Here is a 21,232-nt window from a genome sequence, read left to right on the forward strand (position 1 = left end):
ATTCGCTGGTGTTCAAACAACAGGAGAGCTGGAGAGAGGTAAGATGGAGACTTGGCAGGACTCCTGGTCATTTGCAGTTTAATGATACATAAACATGGACGTAACAGGCCAGCAGTAATTTGGCTGGTAGTTTCAGATGACCTGCCAGTAGAGATCACTCAGGCCTCTATTTCATGTAAATAGGCCCACCTGTGGGGAATTTGTTGATTAATTAGATAACTGGTGAAGAGCTGACTGTCACATTGTCAGTGCTTTTCTTGTCCTTGTTGGTTTGATTGTGTACTTAGGCCTCATGAGTCACTTGAGGCAGTGACCATCCAACAGGCCGGTCATGATGCTGAATTAAATAGTAACTTTCATTGATCTGGTGATTTCTGAGAAGAGTGGGAAAGGCATCAAATTGGTATTAAACACCAGTAGAAAATGTAACTTTGCATTGATGAGCTCAGATTAATGGAACAGAAACAGGCAGAACCGAAGGCAAGTGTCGGACACTGGAAAGATTTCTACCCAAGAGAAACCGAGGCTAATGAGATCATCATTCAGGGAAATGATGACCCTAAACTGATGACGTTATGCCGAAATAAGGAAAATTTAGTTTCAGCTCATTTATCGACTGGTTCACAAACCAGATGGGGTTTAATCTCAGTATGAATGACTCATTGCAGTGTTGGGATGTATTATATGTACAAAACATCTGGATATTACAGAATATATTGAAATGGAGTTATTTGAATTATTAAAAAGTAATCAGCTGTCTGCATGTTATCAATTAGAAATGTCAGCGTTTTAAACTTCAGAACTACAGAGCTTCCTCAGGTTGCATCTATTAGGTTTCCCTGTTATTGGTGAACAAGTTTGGTATCCCAAATAAATTAAAAGTTTTCAAAGCAAAACGGAGGAATGACAAACAGTATTCCCTACTCACCCCCAGTTTCAGAATGGAAAAAGAAACCTGCCTGTAAAAATGTGGTGGAAAATAAAAACATCACCAATTTAATTATGCAAATTTGACAAGCTTTGGGTATTTCCTTTTGTTCTTAAGGGGATAAGAAGCTTTCTGCTACACATGCAAAATAAGTGAATCGTTTAATTATCCCTCTAATGAAGTCATCACATGAAGAAAAGGACTTGTCAGATTACAGATAAGGCACCAGTGTAAGTAGTTAATTGCTATATTTTCATCCTGCAGGGACAGAAGGTTATCTGAAGCTATTAGACAAGAGAGTAAACCTTTACTATTTCATCAGTTTAAGACACCAAAGCACATTTTAAAGGCATAATGACCTGTTCAGATCCCAATCAAGCCATATTCATTCTGTTTCAGGAGACGGGCCAACACATATTAAGGGCTGAGACTAGTAGCTGTCACAAAGGTGATGCAGTGAAGATTCCAATGAAGATAATCTACAGTAATTCTCTGCTTCATTCATTAAATAACTCATCGGAGAATTCAGTCAGGTTGATGGAAAAAAAACATCCCTACACTGCATGTTCATATTACTTTGTTTAAATACGTAAACACAAACATGGCAACTACTTTTCCCGACTTCTGCTTATCTAATAGATTAATAATTGCAGACTATCTGCAGACAGTTTAATTATGTTTTAATCTACTTCTAACACATTTCATTCAGAATCCCCACTAAAGTGATTGCTGAGCATTCTTCAGGGTATAGCCAGTAATCTTTTATTAAGTCATAAAGCAAAGGCTTTTTGCATATTCCGATTCTAATTTTTTGCATGTTTTGTTTAGCGCTGTTTTGCTACAGAACTCCTGAATAATTAATACCTTTTTCTAAAGCTTGTGCACTTGGCTTTAATGCTCTGGGTAACTGTGGAGGGAAGGTCCAGCAGGATGGTGGGGATGAGACAGCAGGGAGCTTGGACAGGATGGGACCAGGCAATGGAAAGGAAGATCACCTGGGTTGAGTCATGGAGCGTGGAACCCCCACCGACTCAAGTTCTTGATCGGGAGTACGATCTGCTCCTGAGTAAATCCAACTAGTACATCCGGGGCGAGTCTCCAGGGTGTGAAAAGAGCTCAAAATCAGGAACCCTGGAGAACATCCTGAGCAGTTGCTCTAAGGCTGTAGGAGTGGGGTGGGATTGCTGGAACCATAACCAAGTTCTAAAGGCCACTGCAGAAGCAGTTAACACAAGGGATTCATGAAAGCAAGCAGGTGTGACCCTCCATGCAAGCTATTGTATTTGTAACTGCAGAGGCCCCCAACAATGCCATAGAAACACACACAAAGTTGCCATCCAGAGATGCACACAACCAAAAAAAAATCTCTTAAAAAAGAGGATGTAATTCACATGCGTACCACAGCACTGTAAAAAAATACTTTGCTAAAATAAAAGCTGTCATCACTTTTAGCATTGATGGTTTGCATAGATTTTACAAAGGGAGTGTCCTTAAACATTCAGAGGTCAAGAATGAACAAGACAGGAGGCCCTGAAACACTTATTAATTAATAGGGGCAATCTTCTCTGCTAACTGTATTGATTTGCTTGATGTGCCCTTCCAGGAGAGCACTGATTATAGAAGGAATTATTTTAATATAGAATAAGCAGTTACACTACTTCAATATATAGCCCAAATGTTATTGATGGATTCTGAGACAGCATAAAATAAAACTGTAGACTTCCCACAGGAAGCGCTTATTCCCAAGAAAGAGCACTTCTTTATAACTAGTGATGGATGAATGTCCAACTGAAACATGTCTCCAAGGAGCAACAGACCATGACCTGTTTGGACATACGGCTCCATCTCATCTAATTCCATTGGAATGATGGAAAAATGCAAAAGAAACAATAGACTCACAACTTTCTTTAAGGTATAGAGCAGGAAATCATTTCCTAATGCAGCTAGTTTGCTTTGTTCCACACAAGTCATCAATAACCTTCAATTCACCCAGGAGGTGAATTTATCAAAGCCAGTGACTTGACCTACAGAAGATTCTGTTTTCCACTGTGGAATTCCAGTCTTTTATGTGCATGCACTGTGTCTATAGAAAGTCTACAGTAATTTGCCTCCAAGTATAGAATACATTTTTAATTACTTTTCAGAACATTTATCTTCCTCTTGGAGGTTGTGTGTTACAATGTGCAAATAAAGGTCAAATAAATTCTACTTTAATGTGTTTTTATTTCATGTGCTGTTTTGGAAAGGGTGTGGAGACATTCTACAGGCACTGTGCATGCAGTAAAAGTGCAAAAACATGCAATGCATTTTCGCTCAAAGCTGTGAATCATTACTAATTGCATATAACATTTAAAATATATTTTTCTTTGCAGTCTTTCAATTGGAAAGAGGTAAGAAATGCCTACATTGCCAATGGTGGAAAAAAGCAGCAATTTCTAACACAGAGCTCAGCAGAAAGCTAATATGGTGGGGAGTGCTGTGTCGGCAGTAAGGTCTGTTTTAAGATAATCCCTGGAGAAAGCCCTTCCTGCAAGGAATCCTGGAGTGTCTGACAGAGTAATTGCACTCGATCTGCAGTTTTCTCTGATGGTTTCAGCTCCTCATTGTTTTTGTGCTACAGCAGCAAGCGTTTAGAAAGAACTTTAAACAAAAAAAAACATAGGACATTTACTTCACCAGCAAGACAATAACCTGGGCTAAAGAATGCTCTATGCTATAGCTGCAGTATTGTGCATCTTAACATCCATTTCAAGCCACTTCTCTAGTGTATTTCTGTTAACAGCATTAATTCTTAACCCAAGCCTGGTCTCCAATGACACATTATCAGAATGCATGGTGATCACTCGGTTTCCTCTGGGTGCTGCAACAGTTTATTTTTCCAGAATCAGTTTCTTGTTGATGCACAACTTCCAAATCCCAGAGTTACAATGCAGCTGTTTTTCAAAGGGCTGTCAATGGTATAATTTTAGGTTATAATCTAATAATCTCAGTGAACTGGGAGCAGGTTTGGCTGTTTTTAACAAGTAGTATTGTGTGTTGCCTTGTAAGTGGAGGCATTGTTATGCATAAAACTCAAGACAGTACTTTACAGGGCAGGATTCTCAAACAAGCTCAGATTTATGGTGTATTGCATGTCACCTCACACATGAGTGAAACTGCCTCTTTACAAAATCATGTACCAAAGTACACCCTTTGAGCCACTAGAAAACACTGGCTTAATGCTGTGACAAGAATCTAAAGTCGCTACCATGACATTTATGACTCGCTAAGGGAACCACTGACTTCATACACAGCTAAACAAGACAGACATGAGGTATGCTCCCTCTGGATTTAGCAACGTGAATAATTACATCTTTACTTAGGATTTTGAAAAAGCCTTTAATAAGATCGTTATGGTCCTCTCTTTTAGGATTCACGCTCTTCAAATTTAATTTTTCCCCAGTGCTCTGTTTTGCAGCACGGACTGTTCCCTTTCCTTCAGAACCAAATGCAACAAAGACCTAGCCCAAAAACCATTTCAGAATCTCACTGGCCCATGTGTCAGATAAAATAATCAAACAGGCAAGGACTGGTTTTCCAGACATCAGGCTCTTGGACATAACAACATTATTGTGCCGCCAAAACAAAAGAAGTAAATCTTCCTTTTTTTGTCCTCTATGGTTCCTTTGGATCAGTTCGAGTCATCTGGAGTCCTGGCCAAGGCTAGGCTGTATCAGGCCCTTCCTTTAACACTCATTTAACCCCCACAAAAATAAAATAATAATAAACTATTTATGCAGCGCCTTTAAAAGCGGCTTTTCAAAAGTGTTTCACAGTAAGAAAAAAAACTAGCAGGGTTACACAGTTACAATAAGAGTTTGGAAGGGGCAGACAGAACCAGTTAAATTAAAGGAACAAGTAATAGGTTTATTCCATGCTGGAAAAAAAGGAAGAAAGAAAACACAACGTTTCGGCCGTGGAGCCTTCTTCAGGTGTCAGGTCTGAATTGAACTTTTCTTTCATCCTTTTTTTTCAGCATGGAATAAACCTATTACTTGTTCCTTTGCAGCCTACGCATGCTGACGCAGCTGCCCACCTGAACTACAGTTAAATTAAAGCCCATCGAAGCTGGTTTTGAAAGTGCTTGGGGACTGTGACACTCTGATATCCATAGGAATAGAACTCCAGAGCTTCAGGGGGATAGGGCGTTATAGTAATCAATTCAAGAGAAGTGTTGATCAACTTTTTAACAATAGTTAGAGACAACTCAGGATGTAGTTTGTTGATAAAATCCAACAAAAGTAAAAAACATACACATTGCACATAAATGTTAAATTTGTGTCCAGTCCATAATGACAAAACTGGACTTTAGAAATACTAATTAGGTTGCTGATTGAATTTCAAACTCAGACCTTATGGGACAGCAATTCAGGAAGGCAGCCTCACGATATTTTAACACTGCTGCACGAGTCCACAGGGGTCTCTGACTTCGACTGTTATACAGTATGACTATGCCTTGGAAACTAACTAAAGAAATATTTTGTTTCTTTTTTTTCTCCCAAAATGGTTGCAGACAAAAAAAGTTAAATAGTGCCTGACCTTGTAAACAACGACAGAAAAATAGAAGAACCATGCAAGCTATTTTCATTTCTCTTTCACAGCGCCTCGCTGCTCTTGTAAACAGGCTTCACACTGTTTTGTTCAGTTTTCTCAACAGGTCCTACAAGACTCTGAATCACACAGTGTTATCTCCTCTGTCCTCTACCCTCCATCTGGGTACAGTTCTGCTTTTTTCTCTCCTTCTGTTTTTCTTCCTTTCCAATTCCCAGGTTTGCATTCAGAACATCTGGAGTGGTTAAAATTTACAGAATCATCTTTGTACAAGATGCTGAGCATTGGTGGGGGGTCAGGTATTAGATATTTATCCAATTTTCAACTAAAATAAAAAAAAAACATTTGCATTTTAGTCAGTGCACTTTAGTTAGTGTCTTTAATTCAATCAACTGAATTGAGGTTATTAAGATGTGTATTTCTCTTGCTGTCAAACAGACACACACAAAGGAATCACTCTGCTGTATTTGGAAAAGCAAATAGAAAAGAGTCAGACAACACCTGCAAAACAATATGCGTTTTCAACAGAGATACCTCACCGGATTTCTGGCATGTTGGGGCAGCTGTATGCCTTTCAATTGCTGAATGTTTTTTTTTTCATTTTAAAAAAGAGTTTCAAGGTTTTCTGCACAATAAACAGGAGGGAGATAAAAATGGAGATTGCAGTGACAGATGAAAGGCATTCAGCCTCATCAAAACAATCCTCATGCGTCTAAAAGCCGATCCCCCAAACATCAAACTATTAACTAAGAGATAATCCGGTTATTTGTTTGTTTTATTTCATTGCACTTTCATTATTTCTCTCTGCTGTTTATGTTGTTTTTAAACTAGAAAAATGTATTTTAATTAGGATACAAATAGTTTTGCTGTTTTGCATTGTTTTCCTGTTCGTAGCAGTTTCAGTACTCTCAGAAATCGGTATGGCTCAAAGTAAACTGATAACAGAAGCCTACAGATTTAACACATATGCATCAGCAACTGCTCTAGAATCCCATAGGATAAAAGATGTGAACTGGGGAAATTAAAACAGCAATCACACAGAGCGAAAATGGGCATCCTTCAGAGTCACCTTTGTAAGAGCCGTACAGATGCATCCTTAACTGCCTGTGAAATGGTTTTCACCCGAGGACACTCCTGTAAATGAAATGTTTCATCTCAAGATCTTGTTCGTTGTCCAAAATGCACATGCACAGGAATGACGAACAAACTCGGCGAGTCGCCATACCAACTGCAGGAGTGCTCCAACAAAACAAGTATGATATCTGGAACAGAACGGGTTCAGGCAAAAATGGTGCCGCATACTCTCAGTGAGAGAATCTGGTTATACTTTATTTGAATGTTTCTGCATAATGGTTTCATAATCTCTTCAAAACTGCTCCACAAGATGTTATAATCATGTGCATAATTTTTATAGGGACATGTGCAAATGACGTAACATGTGGATAAGAGGTCATGACGTTTGATTAAGCATTGTTTCTAGTGCTTGATAAGATGCACCATCCCCCCCCCCCCCAGGTTATAATCACATCACGTGTACCCAAAATGTGTTATGAGATCGTACCAAAAGCTAAACATAAGGAACATGGCATTGTTAACCCCAGGACTCATCAGAGTTAGGCCAGTGCAGGGCAAGTGAGTTTAATGCCTATGCAAAATTTGCAACTTTCATTATTTAATTGTACATAAACCTCCATCTGAGAATGTGTCCTTATTACCTACACATTTGCCACCTGCTCTGTAATTTGGTAGATGACCACTTCCTGATGTTAAGAGGATATGTGTACATTATTTAACCAATGTAAGAACCACTCAATGCTTTAGGCAAAATTCTGTTCCAAAGTGACCACAAATTAATTGACACAAAGCAGCTCACTTAATTTGTAAACTGCAGCTCACCTATTAGAAGCACTTTTTTCTTTTTACAAAAATCGTGAAATGGCTCTTTTTTTGGCGGCATCTGCTAATTTAAAGGACAGGGATGCTGCTGAGAGGCAGAACAATACCACACCAAAACCCTCTAAAGCATGACACACATTTGACTGCATTGCTGCTTCTAGGACAGAACTTGTTTGTGGTTGAAACTCTATCTACGATGTAAAGAAACAGCTGGCTGGTTAAATATTTATGTCTTTCTAATATGAAACATAGTACTATCCCTATTTATAATAACCCTCCAAGTGGGACTGACATAAAAACAGACAATGCATTGCATTGTTGCATTCTAGTAGTGTCTCAGCCCAGACTAAAGACACGTGCACGTTTTAGCGCACATAGAACATTTGTTTGAGTAACACCAGGAACAACTGAAATGGCATGCATTTTCAAGCTATAGTAACCGATTCTAAATGATTGTAGGTTCATGGATTTGACCAGTATTGTGCTACAACCATTTCAAGCCAAGTCTCCTGTGTATTTCTGTCAACAGTGTTCAGTCTTAACTTGACTCTGGTCTCCAGTGATGCATTACTAATACAACAATCCATAGGTATTGCATACAGTACCAAAGTTTCATAGATGCTTCAGTTGCCATGTTATTATGGTTTTAGTAAAATGTCAGGGCCATAAACATATCAGTTATAATCTAGGAACAACTATATACAGTATGCCTTCTGTTTCCATGGACCCATTATATATCTAATGTTTTCTGGAGGTTACAGAATGCTCTTTTTTATTTTCATTACAGAATGCAATTTCTTTTTCACCAGTAAAACGGAGGAAAGCTCAGCTATGATTTAAAATATGCTTCATCATTTCAGAATAAATTTCATTACAAGAATTCAAACAGTGTAAGAATAAGTATTGAAGACAAAAGCCTGTGAGTCATTGCAATTGGATTATTGTGAGAAATCTCAGCAGTCTTTCTCTGTTCAGCTGTATTTATGGGATTATTAGTAGACTGAATACCTAAGAGACCAGGTGACTGGATCCCTTTTACTCCATAAAATCCGGTTTCAAGGCCATTCTGCAGCTCGCTGTAGTTTTAAATTGTTGCTTCAGAATCTAAGAGGGAAGGCCAATATCACAGACTGATGTTTCTCCCTGATTCTAAGATCATTGTAATTTAAAATGGTATTATCAAACACAACTCTCTATTCAACAGCGAACAAAAAATAAAGAGATGTTTCATTTGCATTGACGTACTACTGATGAATCATTGATCGCTCTTTTTAAAACTGGTTTTAAAACACAGTAAAGACACTGCTTTGATTTTCAGAAAAATGGCCATAATGATAAGAGTAAATAAGGTTGGGTCTGATGCAAGGTTTAGAAGATTGGAACACATACTGTTTCAGCATCTGGGATGCAAGAGAATTGCTGAGGTAACTCTTCACCACTCATATCCTAACTGCATTTCCCCATATGTCAGTTTTGCATGTCCTTTAAAAAGGAAATACAAAAACCACACTTCCCAGACTCCACAAGCATTGAGCTGATGGTCCAGTCTCAGCCGGACTCCCAGGGTCATGATAAACAAGCATTTAAGCCATCGCTTACACCCAAATTGATGCGTCTGACAGACCAACTTGCTTGCAAGAGTCTTCTCTGCAATGAAAGGGCAAGAAGGTTCAGGGATGGCTCTGTAGGGCTTACAAGGACAAATCCCATCCTCTAAACCTCAGAACTGGGACAGGGAAGTGTGGAAAGCTCTTCCTTTGCAACATACTGTGGCCAGCTGTCTGTGCATTTACTACAATTCATACAGAATGTTTCTAAGCCTGGTCACCACCTGCTCCTCCATTTCACGAACCATATACTTACAATTTATTTCGGAGGAGGATACTTGCCTTTTCCTTAATGAAATGAAAACATATAACACACCAGGGAGAAGCATTAGATCACCCTTAGCTCCTGTCCTCACTGCTGCTCCCATTAATGAAATAACTAGACAGGGAACCCCTCTAAGGCATTCTGCAGTGACAAAAACTCAGGAACTTGATAACATTTCTTCACAAGAACTGCGCACCTGACAGCTGGGGTGTCTGAGAGTCTCAACAACTGCTAAAAGCCAAGCCAGACTCCCTTGCCCCTCTGTCAAAACACAGACACTAGAGACCTAGTATATATTAAACCTGACTGACGAACTCTTCAGCTTCAGCATTAAATATTTTGTTTGTCCAGCAATGAATATTTTAATTGCATTCATCTGATGCTTTATGATCCTTCACTTCAAGTCAGTTTCCTGACAGTCTGCCTTTATGGCTAATTTTAATTAGCAATCTGAGCATGTGCACCTTCCAAAATCACCCTCCACACCCCTCTTGCTTGGAAGCCGAGGAAGATGGGAATGAGTAGTCTCTGCTGTTGATGAAACTTTTTTTACATTTTTTCTTCCATGTGTGGGAGGTGTTTAAGTAGCCAATACAAAACAGCTTGCTAGTAGACTCGAAGATCTTGTTTATAATTCTTGACTTTCAATACCTGATGCCATTTCCCTAGATTCTGAATTGGTTCTTTATCATAGCTAAACTTCAAACTTTAATTTACTGTTCTGCTCCACCTCAGCTATTATGCAGTCCTGCTACATTAAGGAAAACCTGTTCCAATTTGCCCAGAATGCTTTCACATTCCACAGAATGTTTTTTGGTTATTAAAAAAACATAGAGGTTAACTATGGAATGGGACATGTTTCTTAACCTTGGCCTACGGTCCAGTTTCCGAGATTGAAAGATACATTTCTGACAAATATATACAACTGGCATAAATAAGTACAGTATAGCTGGTGTCAAGGGGGGGGAGACACTAAGTCCTCAGCAAGAATTAATAGGACAGGGTAAAGTTGAAAATCACACTAAATACCAGAGAAGACAAACCAGTGTTGTGGAAGGCGAGATAGTACATACCCTGTCTGTATCTGTACTGCCTGGTCATTGCATTTGTTTCATCAGCCTGTGATACCAACCTTGGACCCAGCTCTGGCCTAAAATACATCCTGTGGCTGCAAATCTGCAGCAATCGCACACCAGGCCCAGGAAGTCCCAGGCACAGGAGACAAATGGCATGGCCTGGATTTGAACCAACAGCCTTCAAGATACTAGGCTTGACTGGATTTGTATTTGAAATTTTAGTACAGATGATTCATTTCACACACCAAGAGTCTTGACACCATCAGCAAGCCTGTGACATCATCTCAGTAGCTCTCACCATCCATAAGCTAACATCTTCCCTGGTGTCCCAGCCTCCCTGTGGCTGGTGACGGCTTGCTGCCTTAAATGTTTATCAGGGATCTGTATACCAGGCACAGTTTCTAAAGATCCATGGCCTCAGTGCCACTCTGAAGCTCATAGCAAGATAAATATTTACTGAAACCACCAAGTACACAGCACACAGTCAAGATCAGCACAAAACATAAGACATTGCACCTGAAGGAAATTTCTGAATAATCCCTGCTGGAGGAGTGAATGATCTGAATGTAATTTTTACATGTGTTCAATATATTTTCTCTTTTATTTCTCTCAGTGGAATCTTCGGGAGTTACAATGGTTGAAACACATTCATAGTGTTTCGGGCTAACCTGAAATGAGGATGGTAGTAAAGAAACAGTTTTCTCAACTTCATGTGGAAAAACAAGAAGTGCCTACAGAGGGCAGGCTGTTGAAGTTATTGTTAACGTGCTACAGAAAGATCCAGAACTCTGCTCCCCCACCCCTCTTCTGGTATTCCACATTCTGCAAGTCCTGCCAGTCTGTATAACTATGATTTCACCTCAGTATATACAGGAAGCTGTGATGTGCCACTGTTCTGTGTCTTGTTTATAGCAATCATGAGAAATGTGGCACACAGTACAGTATATTCATAAATACTAAATTTGTTCAAACGTTCAACTCAGCAACTGTCACAACTCCTGAATGCTAGAGAGTGTTAAGATCTGAGACACCGGGGGTCTCAAAAAGCCAAAAAATGTAGTCTGTGAAAATAGATGAGGCGTGAAAAAGACCTGACAGAAAGAAAGAACGCCACACACATACAAGCTTTTAAGACCATCCTTAGAGATAAGCAGCAAAAATTAGTTGACTTGTGCCGACTGGGTTGAACTATGTAAGATGCCAAAAACAGAAGAAGAAAAAATAAATATATACATTTAAACAGCATAAATCTGCATCTGGCAAAAGTATTCACCTGATTATAATGTTGTCCCATTTTGTTCTATTACATTTTAAAGCAAATATTATAATATAACCTTGAATGCTCAGGGACAAAGGAAGACAAATATCTGCAAAAAAAAATAGAAACAAAAATGAAATGTTGATTGCAAAGTATTCATCCCCTTTTCTATAGCAAACTCAAATTACAAAATTACTTAAAAGTCACACAATTGCTCAACCCATTACCCATCCATCTACAGTGTATATGTACAGTATATTAGGGATGCCTGGTTAATACTGTATGTGAGGATAACACTCAGTGAGATATCACTGGAATAAGAACTATCTGGTCACATCTGTTTGAATTTCTTTTGTTGGCCTCCCAAACTGTCCTGGTGACTGGCCCTTTGATTGGTTAACATAGTACCCAATTACAGCACACTTTAGCACCAGGTTACAGTTACAGTACCTTGTTGACTGAGCTAATGAACCTAATGGCTATTAATGCTATTTACTTTTACACATACACTAATTCTTATTTACCTATTTCCTTTTCTATTACATGCATCAATTAATCTGAACAATACACAGAATTTGTGGATATACACCCTTCTTTTAGAAAAGCAAGGAGTAGATTTTATTAAACAAGGATTTCATAGTATAAAAGTAACATCTGCAATAGGGGTTCACAAACTTTCAAGCAGCACTGTATAATCATTAACAGAGAGTAAGGATTTCCTATTCCTAAGTCTCCTGCACACCGCACCTGCACTGCAACGCAACACTCACAGTTGTTGTGATGAGTGAGCCTCAGGTCACATGCTTAGAAATGACTGATAGACACAGCAGAAAAAGCTCCCCATTGTTTCACAGCAAACAGCCTGGAGATAATTCAGGTTCAGTGCAGATCAAAAAACAGATTCCTATCAGTCCCATCTCGCCAATCTGAAACCCCTGTTTCCACTTAAAAGCAAGTAAGAGCTCAGGGTTACGGGATAAAATAAAATCCGAACATTACCATAATTTTGCATAGATGTTTAGTGGGGAGAAAGTTTGTAAAGAAAAACAGTAAAAAAAAGAACAAAGATATGAAGGCCAACACAGACTCCCTGGAGACAGAGATAGCAGATGAAAGACGAGACAGATGCATCACCACTGCACATACTGCTATCGATGCTTAAGAGGTTTAGATTAAAAAAACAAGGATTTGAAGGATTAGGAGTATGGGAAAGTCTACAGTAAGAGAGGCTTGTGAGACCTACTGCACCTACAGACTGTTATTTGCTTCTGGAGCACCACTAACAAATGACAACTGTATCTGGGCATGAATTTTTAAAACCAAGAAAATAAGCCCTGACTTTTTACTGTAGTGCTTTTGATAATTGAGGTAAACATCCCTGTTTATCCACTTCATGTCACCAAGCCCTTGTTTTTTGCAGTATGCAAGCGTATTCAAGGTGCACTCAGACTGCACTGTCTGTCTGTAATGTCAGAGCTGGATGTAAGTGCTGGGTTTAGAATGCGGAAACACTTTGCATTTACATTGTGTTGTTTAGCTTTTGAGAAACTTCTATTTATCAGTCTTGCACATATAAATGCTTCAGTTCCTCTTGCAAATGCCTCTTGTGACATGCGGGTCAAAATGTGGTCAATAGCACATTTTATAGTTGAAATAAAGACAAAAGATTTTGATAATGGAAGATTTGAAGGTGGGTGCTGGTGTGAGCGAGTTGTGAAGTAATTGTGAGTCCAGAGCTAGTCCACTGAGGAAGGAAGGGTAGGAAAGAGCTTTATTAAATGGGAATGTATACTTATACTTATAGTATACTTATACAATACTTTATACTTTAAGAAGGGTTTGCCTCTGAGTGCTCAGATTTCCTCCCACAGTCCAAAAACGTACTGGTAAAACCAGGTTAATTGTCTTCTGGGAAAACTGGCCCTGCTGCGAATGTGGGCATGTCTGTGTTTGTGTTTATCTGCCCTGCGATGAGCTGGCATCCAGTCCAGTCTTGCGCCCATTGTGTTGGGATAGACTCTGGCTCCCCTGCAGTCCTACATTGGAAGAAGCGGTTAGAAAATGGATGGATGGGTTTGAGTCCCGCAAAATACAGTATAAGTGACAGTGTGAATAAGCAGAGAAGGGGTTATAACAAAGCACATTCAGGAAGACAAGTGCTTTCAAACTCAAGAATTCAACTGTCATGTGTGCAGCATTCCAGCTCCTGTCCTCCCTAGAGAAAGACATGTTTTAATCCCACAACATAGTGGGAGTATTTGGTTTTACAGTAAGCATTTGAAAGCCTGTTGGCAGATTTGACAAGTAACGGGAATTGAATTCTAATAGCACTGCAGAAGCATTTGCTTATTTTAATTTTAGTGGACAAAACACGGGCGGCAGTTGTTAGTCTTGCTGCCTCACAGTGCTGGGGCCCTGGGTTCGATTCTGGACTGGGAGTGCCGGCTGTGTGGAGCTGGTACTGTATGTTCTCCCTGTGTTTGCATGGTAGGTGAACTGGCTTCTGGGAAAACTGATCCCGGTGCGAGTGTGTGCGGATTTTTGTCTGTGTGTGCCCTGCGATGGACTGGCGTGCCATCCGGGGTGTATCCTGCCTTGTGCCTGTGGCTGGCTGGGATAGGTTCCGGCTCCCCCATGTCCCTGAATGGGATGAAGCAGTTAGAAAACGGATGGCCAAAATATGGAAACGTACTGAAATGTGGATGTATCCTTTCATTTCATTTTCATTGACTTGTATTGTAAGTCACTGTGGATACAGCTGTCTGCTAGTCAAAGCTGGAATTAAACAGAAGGGAAAGTAGCTGATTTTCATGGACCTTCCTTTGGCACTGGAACTGCCATTGCCTGTCAGTCAACAAGGCAGAGATTTGAACACCAATCCAGATGGGAGTGCTGCACAAGATTTGCTTCCTGAACCACAGAATCTAAGACATAAGGCTAGGAAGTGTGGCTGGCCATGTGTCATCATTTTAATCCTTGCCAAACCTGTCTTTCTTTTGCGTAAAAGCCAAAGAGATTCTCTCCAGATGCAGGATAAGTGACAGTATCTTACAAAAATCAAGCAGAGTTGTTTTCACAGCCCTTAATGTAATTACTTATATGAAATCAAAGATACAAGATATATTTAAGTTCCATTCCACTAATTAGCCCTTATGTAACCAGGAGGTGTATTGCAGTGAGCTCTACAGCTTATTAACATAGCCACAAGGAAGCATCTTCAGGAAATGGCTTGGTTATGAAGGTCAAGGAGTCACACAGACAGACTTTCCAGACTGCTTCTCGAAAACCAAAGCTGTAATTACCTCATTAGATTTTGAAAAAGTGGAGGGGTTCAATCTATCCGCAGTACAGTATTGCAATAAAAAAAATCAACAGGTGGTGACCATGGCGATCGCAGTCTCAGCTTTTTTTAATGACACTACTCACATGTCCTACCTCAGATTAGTCCATAGGAATTCCAACAATCTAAAGATCTTAAATAGGCAGTGGGATGGATTCCATATGAACAGATTTAGTCAGGAGACTTACAATTAACCTGTTCCTGCTGACTGGATGATGTTTGGCTTCACTCATGGATTTCTACAGATTATCATGAAGTATGCAAGAACATTACTTATATCCTCCCACCTTCTCATCTAAATGAAACAGCACTAAGAGGTAGCTACAATAAACAAAAAACTGTATTACATTCCTGCCAGCACTGTAAAGACAATGGCCAAGATGGAAATAAGATTTTGGAATGAACTTTCCCATTTCTTTACATTACCCTGCAAAACATCCAATCACCAACTGATCAATGCAGAGTGAACCATCAATCCCTGCCTTTGAAGGTTTTTTTATGGACCACGAGATAAAACTCCTTCAAAGGGAAACATGTTTCAATTTTTTATTATCCTTTCTCCCCCCCTTTCTTTAAGTTACAGAAACCAGATGTCAGTCAGAGGATGATCGCCGTGCTTTTGATCAGCTTTGAATCATTTTTACATACAGAATTAGACCCATGGTGACAAAATCAGCATACCTTACCTGCACCGGCGACCATTAGCAACAGGCAGACAGCAGAAAGACTACATTCATGACTTTTTTCACATTAACCAGCGTGGAACATCAGGAACTGTGACATAGCTGGATCGCGGCAGCTGTGTCAAAACTCGGTAAATGGAGAGCACTGAAGAAACCAGATCCAAAGATCTAACTGGTCATCAGGTTGTGTTAGAAAGTGGCGCCTTTCTTTCTCAAGCTCTTACCGGTCTCCGATGACCTGCTGGTGGTAGTGCAAGGGTCTGAGAGGCTTCCAGTATGCTTTTTTTGGAAAGTATCAAAAAATGATAAGATAGGAGGATTTTCCCCAGAATGAACTCAGTTCTGCTCTTGAACATACTCCACAAACACAGAAGCCGAGAATGACTTCACCCTGACCTTTCTCCAATGTTTAGCAAAGCTCCTGCTTTTCATGTCACATACTACAGGTTTCCTGATGTCACATAAAAACTGTCTGTATACTCTGCATGATTCCTCCATCCATTTTCTACCTGCTGCATAGAATTCAGGGTCACAGGGGAGTAAGAGCCGATCCCAATAGGCAGGATGCACCCTGGATGGGACGCTAGTCCATCACGGGGAAGATATCAGACAGACACAAACACACACACACCAGGGCCAGTTTTCCCAAAGCCAGTTTACCTACCAATTTGTCTTTAGGCTGTGGAGCACCCAGTGAAAACCCATTATAGAACATTAAACCTCTCATAGAACTTCAGGTCTGGAGCTGGATCCAGGACCACAACGCTGCAAGACAGCAATGCTAACCACTGCGCCAGCATGCCACCCTTGCGTGTAAATAATAGTTTCTTTATAAATATCCAGAGCAAGGTGCTCTCTTCCTCTGATTAAGGACAGAGGCTCCAGTTGTGTCTGAACCTGGAGCTGTGGTCTCAGGACATGGTGTCCAATATAACCAGGATCCTCATGCCAGTGTCCTCTGACACAGGAGCAATGCCATGACAAGGGAGAGCACATTGAGGAGGCAGATACTGATTAATAATATATCACTCAAGACCGAGGAGGCTGAGTAAGCTTGTCTCCTTTCTTTCAGAACTCAACTGGGCAGCAAAAGGCTGGAAAAAACATACTTTCATTCAGGGGAAAGATTTTCTGCATAGTTTAAATTAGCCTTTACTCGTTTACCCACAAATAAATGTTTTTTTCTTGTCTTGATTTTGTTATACAATCAGTCATTGTCATTATTTATTAAAGATACAATTTTCATTCGGAGGCCTGCTGTCTGATTTGTTCAGAAGCCATGCTTAGACGATATATTGCATCGATTAAAGCACTATATATGCTTTTAAGCATTGGAAACGAGCAATAGATTGCTTCCTTCCCGGGCCGATATTAATGTCTTCCTTCTCCCAGTTTATTACGTCAAGGGCTATGTAAAAATTCATAAGAAAACAAGAGGAATGTGATAATTGGATCCAATTAACAATCTAAAAAAATGAAGAGCAAGGAAAGGAATGCTACTAACTGCAGTCAGCCAGAGACAGCGCACACTGAGAAAGCTGGCTTGGATTCGCACACCAGATGGGATGCTGGGTTTCAGGTTAGTGCATTCTGTTCTCTGTCCTGTTTTGAAGCCTTTTCCAGTAATGCTTTTGGACAGAGAAATACATCCTGCTTGCAGACTGTTAAAAAAAAAGAGACATCAATAACATCATCAAGTCATGCTGGCAGGAAGCCAGCCAGTAGGATTCCAGCTAACATTTACAAACCTATATGATGCCAAGCAGATAGTATTTATTCTCCCAGTAGGATTTTTGTGCCTGCTAGCAAGCCCTTTGGATACTTAATCATTAATTTAATGAAGGTACATAATAGCTTTTGTTGGACTTTTTCTCTTAACAAAAAGGATGTCAAATTTCTGTAAAAAGTCAGAATCATTTTAGTTTAAGGCATTACTTAAGCCACTTCCTGTGCTATGAGCAAGATCCAAAACCTTAATCAAGATAATAGTTAATGGCTGGTCATTTTAAAGCATATTGTGAGACCGATTCTTTTGTTAGGTAAAGGTTAAGGATAAGAAAGAGCTCCAGATAAAAAAAAACTCTGATAAATTCTGCCAAAATCTGAGCTAGTCATGACTGCAACTAGAAGCTAGTGGAAATGCTCTTTTTTACTGACAATATTGAGAAGAAAAATAAAAATGAACATGACATTCTTTGAAAAAAAAAGATTATTAACTTAATCTTCATCAGATTCACCTGAAGTGTGTGAAGAAAAAGCTTTGGGAATTTTCCTTAATTATGGAAATATGAAATGCAGCCCACTCTGCAGAATTGTAGAGATCCATGAAATGACAGCAAATCAAAGTGTTTTCCTCTATGGTTTTACTTTGTAGTGCATTTAAAAAAAAGAGATAGTGACATTCATTTGTGAGATATTCATTAAAGGAGCTCAACAGATGGTATGACTTAAAATCACGTCTGAGGAATTAAAATAATGGAATCAATCTGAGTTCTGTGAGCCAAAGCAACACGTGAGGTACCACGTAAGGACCAGTTCTTCTTTATCTTCAGAACGGTACTGCAGGGTACCCTTCCTGTGGTCTGTTAGATTAGTTATGAATGCAAACAATCAGGACCACAAAAACATCTAGGTTGAGGCTGAATTCTTTGTAGTATTTGCTTGAGTAATCCAGTTACTGGAAGGGTGAAAGATGAGTTGTTCCAGTTCACACTTAGACATCATCCATCCATTTTCAATATTCACCTAGTCCAATACAGAGCAGAGATGGAGTTTAACCTGGCAGACAATGGGTACAAAGCAGGGCATGATACACCCTGGGTGATGTGCCAGACCACAGCAGGTACACAAATTCGCACATGTATTGTATATGGGTGACAACTCAGAGTTGCCAAACAACCTAGACAGCCTGTCTTTGGACTGAGAAGAAAAATGTGCCAAACTGAACATAAGCCTCAGAGCTATAACACAGCAACACTAACAACCAGACCACCCAGCTACATACTGTATACTGTATATGCACAATAGTCCTTAGTAAATATGCAGTCCTTGTTCTTTAATATCTGAAAAAACTGAGAATTACACTGTTACTTTGCAAACTATAGCTATGCAAGGAAAAGAACTCAGTGTGCAAACATCATCACAAGACTTAAATCAAACAAACTAATGCATAGACAATGAACTGAGGAAATATTGTGAAAAGCAAAATTCCAAGAAGTCCAATATACTATATATAAAAATATATCTTTTTTGTTTGTATCAGTTATTCAGTGCTTAAACAGTTGGCTACTTATTCATACATTTCAGCACTGTCTCAGAATAGATGGCGACTGATTAATGATAGACCTCAGCAGTTTTCACCATGAATGTGGTAACACAAAGGACAACAATTGAACTACAAAGTAATATTTGAACTATTAAACTGCGTACTATGACACTCAATGTAAAATGAGATTGCTGCAGCTTCATTTGTAATTTATCTTAATAATGGAGCTATAGTACAATACTGCAATTGTCAAAATTACTGCAATCATCCCAAAAGAAAATATTTGTAAGCACTAATGCGAGCAGCACAATATTATTTTGTATTGTAATCTTTAAAATGTTTATTTGCACAGTATGAATTTTTCTATTGTTGAATAACCACAGGGAGATAAGCTCTGCTTTATCAGTGATTGATAGGTAATCGTTAGAGAGTAACTATTGGACATTAACTGTACAACTTTACATAGATCTTTTCTTAACTTTCAAACTGATGTTATGTTCCTTCAAAATAAGACAAGATTGAATATTGTGCATAGGGCTCGATTACCTGAACAACATCATACAATTCTGCCCACAAACGAAACAAAAACTTTTTTGCTAACAGTTAAATTCCTAATCACTCAGCCTCCTGGGCACTTGCAGACGTGATATGTTAAAAGCCGAGTGGCACAGAGGGGGGCAGGTCAAAGGTAATGAGGTTGTGGGGTTCACAGCTGCAAGATGAGAAGAGAAAAAAGGCTGGCTTTTCCAGATCCTTTTGTCAAGTGGGAATAAATAAAGAAACTGGCAATGCAAAATTAAAACAAATACATTTTGATGCAAAACGAAAAAGGCCTTTTGTTTCTAACTCAATAGGGGTGGGGAAAAAGCAGATTCTCTGTAGCATATTGGCAGTTAAACTGCAGATTGCAAAGTATTTTGTGAAAGAGGTCAATCATTATACAGCAGTCACTGCATGTGCATCAGAAGGTTGATTTGCAACTGTCCAGAGAAGAATCTGAAAGACTCTTTTTTTTTACTTTAAAAAGAGGGACTTAAAAACCCAGAGACAAGCACACGTGGTTGCAAACAGCGTGACTAGTGAGTGAAACGACTAATCCCATCTTAAATGAGTAATGGAAACAGCTTGGGAATTTCACAGACTTGAAAAACATTATTCAATGAGCAAAGCAACATTGTCCTTGTAATGCATTTCTTTTAATGAGAAAGGACAGTGCTGGCAGAAAAGCATGAATCAAGCCACCTCACCTCCCAGCAAAGAAAGGCATGATAGGTTCAGCTGGAATTCAGTCAATAATGGCCACACATGGATACCTCCGGCTTCAAAGCCTTTCAGCATCACCCCAGGCAGAGGGCACCTCCACTGCTCCCAGGGGCCAGGCAGAATTCAATGCTGTCCAGGTTGAGAGGGGGTGGCATCACCTTCTGTAACTGCAGTGGTGTAAAACGAGCCCTATTGCACAGGCAGATAATGTGAAAGGGGTCTGTCGACTCATAAGTCCATGCTGATTGCTGATGTCATTGGGGGGGAGGGGAGGGGTACAGACCCAGGGACCTCAAATGAGAGGAGAGCCTCTGGACTCTCAGAAGTCCACTTGGGTGACTTTGTCAGGGCCTTCGAGCATTTTAAATACTTGCATGAGGTCCCTTCTTAGTCTGCCCTGTTCAAAACTAAAACGGTTCGGTTCTCCCAGGCAGTCAGTGTAGGGCATTCCCTTAAATCTCTTAATAGATCAAGTTGCTCTTCTCTGGACTGATTCCAGGGCAGGGATATCTTTTCTATAAAGTGGTGACCCAAATTTCACACACCATTCTAAATGAGGCTTTACTACAACGAGATTCTATAATCTTAACATCCTTTGATTTAAGTTCAATGTTTAAACTATTTAGCCTAGCATTTGCTTTCCCTTTTTATTAACCTTATTGTCTAAAAAAATGTAAATGATGTATCAACCAAAAACACTTAAATAGTTTTCATAAGTAGTCTCTTCTAACTCAGCCTTTCCCATAATATATTTGAAGTTATTAATTTTGCTACCTGCATATAAAACCCTGTACTTGTCTACATCAAACACCAGCTGTCAGGTGTTTGCCCTGTCTCAAATTTGATCTATTTTTTAATTTCATTTTCTGTTTCTACAGTTTGCCAATACTCACTGGTAAAATTGACCAGTTTACTAATTATATCAGAATCTAGATCATTGATATGCAGTAAATGAAGAAAACCAGTGGTCTTTCTACAGGTCCCTGTGGTACTCCACGACTTACAGTACACTACCCAAATGTGAATATGAAACCCTCATTTGTGCTCTGAATTCTATTTAA

At 39.5% G+C, this 21,232-nt stretch overlaps 1 protein-coding gene across 2 annotated transcripts in view; it reads right to left on the reverse strand.

Moving 5' to 3' along the window:
* Positions 1-21,232, reverse strand: part of srrm3 (serine/arginine repetitive matrix 3) — a 99,513-nt gene that overhangs the window by 55,377 nt on the left and 22,904 nt on the right. The window lies entirely within an intron of this gene.

The sequence above is a fragment of the Lepisosteus platostomus genome, chromosome 22 (assembly GCF_059453375.1).
Source record: "Lepisosteus platostomus isolate fLepPlt1 chromosome 22, fLepPlt1.hap1, whole genome shotgun sequence".
NCBI lineage: Eukaryota > Metazoa > Chordata > Actinopteri > Semionotiformes > Lepisosteidae > Lepisosteus > Lepisosteus platostomus.